Genomic DNA, 6,573 nt, shown 5'->3' with positions numbered 1-6,573 from the left:
ATTCGAAAGGCCGGGAGAAAGTGATATGTCATGTGCAAAGAACCTTTTTTTTTTTTCATAATTCCCTCCAATGCTCGTGTCTCATATTTACTTGCGAACATCAGATTGGGTCACATTTTTCGTAGGCAATACCATTAATTTCCCACTATGCGATAAAAATTCGGCAAAGTTTGATGGCAAAACGTTGAGGCAGACGGCGTTTGGTGCAGTTTTGGAGCAATATAGCGTTTTGGAGCAGCATGAAGCAGGAAAAGCAGAATGGAGAAAATGGAGCAGCACTTCCATCCCTGCAGATTATATGAATTTAACGTCATACCGTTTAGCCTCTGCAATGCCCATCCAACATTCGAACGAATGATTCACAATGTTTTGTGAGGCCTGCGCTGGAGGATGTTGTATAGACTTTTCCACACATCTCACTCGCTTTCGCGAAGTGTTGACACGCGCCTCACTTCTGCAAAATTAGTTAAATTTGAAGAAATGCTACTTCGGCAACTTACTATACTCAGGTGTACAAGAAGGCATATAATCCCAGATCCAGCGAAACTCTGTGTGGTCGCCAACTTCACAAAATGGTCTACTAATAAAGAACCGCGGAGTTTCATCAGCCTGTGTTAGTATTTTCGCTGCTTATCTGGAATTTTGCTACCATAATTTCACCTTTAACCCTTTAACGCAACTTCAAACGCAGAACTCCATGTCGTCCTGGTGTAGCTTCCCATGCGTGACCGCACTTTTAATATACTCGGCATCGGTTCCTTATTCCACCGCCAATTTTTCGCCATTACGACCCTAACACACCTACCGGGATAGTGCACAGATGCCAGTGGTGTCGGCATCGGTGCTGTCCTGCCGAACAGAAGCCTGGATTCGAATAATATGTTGTCGCCTATGGAAGCGCATCTCCAAGGTGGAAATAAATTTTTTTCTTTTACCAAAAGAGAATGCTTAGCCATTCTATGGACCACAACTAAATTCTGCCTATACCTGTATGACCACCCATTCGACTTGTCACACCACCACGCTTAATGCTGGCTCTCATCCTTGAAGGATCTACTGGGCTGGCCACTGGGTCTTGCACCTTCAAGAGAACGCCATTCTCGTCTACTATTCCGATGATCTCAGTTTCCGGTCTCCATTGCATGCCTTAGCACCTTTAGCTGCGCAACTCTGTCCAGCATTGACCCCGTGCTTTCATCATTACAGCTGCCAAAGAATCTGATTGCAGAAAAAAAAGAAAAAAGAGTGCTGGATTTCTTCTTTTGTTGACCCTCTGTCCAGTCGCTCCATAATAAACTTAATTCCTCCTTCTCCTTCCCAGAACAATCCCGCTTGCTTTGGCATTACGTGGTGAAGCCCACCATTTCTCTTCAAGATGGCCTTTTTTATAGCCGAAGTTACATGCCCGACGTCGAAAATGGCTTTCTCGCCCATTACGCTTTGAAATCTGCACTTCTTTCTACGTCCACCCTCAAGCTGCTCATGGTGGTCGTATAAAAACCTATACAAGACTTTGCTACTGGTACTATTGGCGTGGCATGTACAGCTTTTTACGGAAGTACATTTGCTCATGCCTTGTCAGCGCCGCAAGATCCCACCAAAGCGACTCTCTGGCCCGTTGCAACCTTGGACACGCCCTGCCCGTCCATTTGATTGCGTGGGCATTGATTGACCTTTACGGGTCCATTTGCCATCTCCTACTTAAGGTCGCTGACACTATGCAGAAACAACGACTCTTCGGCGGCTACAGCCTTTTTTTAGGTGCCTTTATTAATTCTCCCACAGCTCATTCTCTCAATGGAGCCGACTACAGCGGCGCATCGATCGGGACCCATTCTGTGTTAACCAATACAGATGCAGCCACGCACCACAATCATCAAGCTATGTGTGGTTGCCGTAGCGGTGGCGAGCCCACCGCAACATGCAAGTTACTTGCTACATCCAAAATACTACTGATTGGTCGTCATAGCGATAGCAATGTCCGACCCTGCTACCATGTTATTGTGAGTGACTAGATCTCAACTGAATATTAGAAACGTTAAACTAGGACGCATCTCGGAACAAGCCTGTCTTGTATAACGCAGCATACAACCTCCGCTGTCCGCACGTCTCATTTGAGCCCCATGCTCATTAGTCCTTGCTAGGCAACATCTAAGCTCACAATCTCACCAGAGATCTTAGCTGCCGGGTTAATATATAACTGCGATGCTTCTCTTCTGTTGACTGAACATTCACCTACAAAGCAGACACTTATCTCTTAACCTATCATGACATTTTTCAACATTACAGACAAGGCCTATGTCTACCCTCCCGCAGACAAGAGCCTCCCTATCGAGAGGCAGTACTTTGGCGAAAGCTGCAGACTGGAGCTTTCCCTAACCCGTGGTTATACAGCAATAAAGTTTTAATCATCATCACCTTGCAAGCTCCAGATCGACCACGCATTTTTACCAGACGTAGTCAAGGAGCTCCTCAAAGAATGCTACATTGTTCATTGGATGATGGCCTACCACCCTCAAGTGAGCGATTCAGCCGGACGCTCGACGACATCAGTCTGGACCATTCTAACTGGGACCCCATCTTGCCATTTAAGTACGCGTATATACTGCCGTGCAGTGAAATGTCGGATTTTCTCCTTTACGGACGTGACCCTTCAAGTCTCCTTACACTACTCTTCCTTACTATCCTGATGCATCCAACTGCGACCACCAACTCACCCGTTCCCCAACAATCAAATGCAGCCCATACAATACCAATCTACCCTCTGGATCACTTATTTGGCTATGGATCCATTCAGACACTCCTAGCCTTTTGTCCAAGTTCCTCACCAAATATCATGACAATTAGGTTCCCAAACTTCTACGGTGAATTATGTTGTCGAGCTCTTGACACCCTTGATCCTTCGTCTGATGGTCTATCTCCGCCGTCGTGGCCGTGCAACAGTTCACCAACAGCCAACTGAAGCATTATGATTACTTGACCTGTACCACGCCCTGAATTGCCAGGATGGCTTCTTTATCTGCCGGGGCCCTTGTAAAGAAGACAATGTGCATATGCGGCAGCTCGCGATCATCGCGCGCGCTTCTGTTTGCCCCTGCAATGGGCCGCCGCTTCCCATCAGTGAAGCTGTCCAGCTTCAAGTCCCAGCGTGGCAATAAACTCTCATTAAATTTCTAGTATTAGCAAAACTACCAATCGTATCTGGCTGTTTTTTTTTCCTTGTTGAGCAAACTACACATCATTCTGGAGCATTTAGTGTACTGTACTTGGGCTAGAAGAGTTGCTGACACTAAGGGTCGGAAAACAAACATGTACCTTCGTCGGAGCCAAGCAAAAGTAGTGGCAAGTAAGCTGCAGCTAACGCCTACCCAACACAAATCCTATGGTGCCGCCTGCAGACCCAAACCCTCCCCACGCCTTACCTACTATATCCCGCATGCACCCAGGTGTCTTCATCCCATCTTGTTCCTTGTGCTTTTATTCCAACGCTACAATAACACATATCCTGATGGAGTGCTCGGCTGATCCTACCCCGCCGGGCTCGGTGCTCTCCACCTGGGAGGAATGGGTGCGTGCGACGGACCCCCATTGGCAAAGACCACCATCACGCGGGCCGTGGGGATGTTCTGCAGCGACATGGACTGTCACACATCTAGTGTAGTGAGGCCATGCCTGGCCCGGGCTTGCGGCCCACACCAGTGGACAATAAAGCTTTTCCTCTCTGTCTCTGTTTTCAAGCAGCGCGCCACAATGGAACAGAGCAACTAAGTCAGCTTCTCTGCAATGCTTGCCAAACAAAAGGTCTCATTCCCAGAACCCACTCTCAAATTATTTGAAGAAATGAGCAGAGGGAAGTTCTCCTTTCTAAGTACACTCAGGAACGTCTCCACTGACTTCAAGATGATTCAAGGAGAGGGGTCAGAAGAGTGTACAAGGTTTGAATACCATAGCGGATGAATACCATAGAGGGTGACTGGGTTCGGCTCATTTGTTGCGTGACACTTTCAAGACTCACAATTGTGAATGGGGCAAACAGCAGTGCCTGCTTCTCTTCATTTCAACGAAGAGAAAGTCCTGCAGAAAAGCTGACTTAGGGTTCTGTAAGTTGTCCGTTACTTCCGAGGTGCACTCTCATTTGCTGGGCCTTACAGCTAGACAGAGCTGTGCAAATGGAGCTTCGTCTCTATAGTTGGACGCTACAGAATCTCTGCAGTCAGTGACTTTCGGGCGTTTGTAATGCAGTGCAGAATATATATTGACAACAGTTAGCTGCCGTTTCCTGCCCTACTTTCAGCTGCAAATTTACCACGGCAGGAAGCATAATTGCTGCTTATCCAACAATATTTCAGCAATTAAAATACATTACTGTAAAGATCTACACAGGGTCATGTGAAAATACTTTACTGAAGACGGAACATAAGGCTGAAGCCTAGAAAAAAAAAACCAAAAAACAAAACAGCATGCCAAGTTCAGTTTTAACCAACAGAAAAAAAAAGTACTTAGGTGTACGCTGCAGCCTGCTGGTTTCCAAGCAAAAGTTGCTGTCTGAATGGAGAGAAACAGGCGCCAGAAGCATAGCGCAGCAGTGGAATTGCTGGATTAAGTACTGCTGTACGCTTTTAGTCTTTACCCTGCCATTTCATACAAATGGCAGCGCAGACCATAAGGCTACACATTATTGTCAAGATTAGTCTGCCTGTGGACAGCGCCTTCTGTTTGAGCCGTTAAATTGGACCTCTGGTTGCCTTGCTTTCGTTAGATAGGCAGCAAGCAGAAAGCAAGAAATGAGCCTGGATTTTATCACAACCCAAGAAAGTCGTTTGGGCATGAAGGCGACTAAGCAGAAAGGCTTTGTTCCATTTGCCTGTTGCACTAACCAGTTTCAGAGATCAACACATTTATACTTCTCTCTCAAAGATCAATCATTCAATTTCCACACATTTTCCTTTCATTTTGTAAGCAGTGTGCTGATGCTAACAAACAAACCTAGATTAGCTCCATGTGACTTTTGATTGCACAAGGAAACTATGAATATCAGAACAGAAAAAGAAATATTGCCAAAAAAAAACAAAAGGTTCAAATTAAAACTGCAAAAAAGTTTGCTCATTTTTCAACAAAACACAGTCTAACCCTTACTTATAAAAGAACTTAAAATAAGCACATTTCATCTGCCCATTTTAGAAGTGCTGGCACTACACACCCTTACAATCAGCCTTTTTCACAAAATGTGGAGCTCTCTGGGAGTGGTTTGAAAATTCCTCTGCTACTGGTTGAAAACATTCTTGGGAGATGCACCCGCCAGCGAAATGGCGATGTGTGTTCTCGACAGCTACCGCCGTGTGTCGCATACGCCTGTCACTAATATTAACTTCCAATGGCCTCCCAGCTCAGCTCCGGCTGCGCCGATCGTGGAGGCCAAGAATTGCACATGCGCAGCTCTGGTTGGTGGTTTGTTTTTAACTAGGGAAGAGGCGCGCATGCGCAGAGCGGCCTTGTGAAAAAGGCGGATTCCAAAGACATTGAACTGTGCCTGGCAGATCGGGAATGCTCTGCCATGGAGCGAGTTGCTCTGCGGTAACCAGTGAAATAGACACATTCTGTGCACATTCGCCTTTACAACACACATTCTGTCATGCAGAAAGAAAGGCTGCTCCAGAGAGATGAGTGAAAATCACAGTTCGAAGGCCCACTGCTGTAGTGTCACATGGGGCACATGGGGTAGGGACCTTCGCTAAGATTTTCGTCTCTGAATAACAGACATAGGCCCTAGCATGGCATAGACATAAAGCAACAACAACTGCAAAGCAAATCTTTATTAAATTGGGTTAGGCCCCACAGTATACAAACTATAAAAAAGTCCAGAAAATAAGTGTGCCATGGGCACACAGTTTCTAAATTCTTTTGCTTCTTTTTTCTCTCTCTCTCCCCACACTGTTACCACTGTTATAAAAACACAGGCTCGGCGGTATGTCATTCATATATACAGATTAAAAAGACAAAAGGATGCTTCAATGATATGAAGAAAACAACAGGGCTGGTCAAGAACAGCAGGACGGGGCATAGAGATGTGTGCGAGAAGGTTTTGATTTCTGATACACACTCCTCATACACATGCACTTGTGCACAGAAGAAAGGATGGGGGGAGAATAAGCTGCATAATGCACCACAACCACACACAAAGATTTGCAAACCAAGCAAAAGGAAGCATAAAGATTAGAGGATATGCAAAAAGGCACCTTTATTAAAAGAAAATTCATGGTGCAAAAGGGCACCTATAGCTAAAGAAAATCCATTTAGCTTAATAATGGCATAGTGACGTCCAAGTGCACATGTACAAAAATGTATTGTGCACACAACACTGATACAGTGCACTGGTAACCATAAATTTCAAAGCCGTACCTTACGATAGAAAATGGTGTACCAAAAATACTTTGGCACATACTCCAGTTGAACACTCCTCCATAAAAAAACAACTAAAAAAAAAAAAGTAAAGTTACAAACCTCCCTACCAATCCACACTGCTCACGTTTTTTTTTTCAAAATTTGATGCAGTTACCATGATAACTTTAGAAA

Source organism: Amblyomma maculatum, chromosome 1 (assembly GCF_055883805.1).
Source record: "Amblyomma maculatum isolate TAMU_Amacu chromosome 1, ASM5588380v1, whole genome shotgun sequence".
NCBI classification, from domain to species: domain Eukaryota; kingdom Metazoa; phylum Arthropoda; class Arachnida; order Ixodida; family Ixodidae; genus Amblyomma; species Amblyomma maculatum.
The sequence above is the reverse complement of the archived record's forward strand: the minus strand, read 5'-3'. Positions refer to the sequence as shown.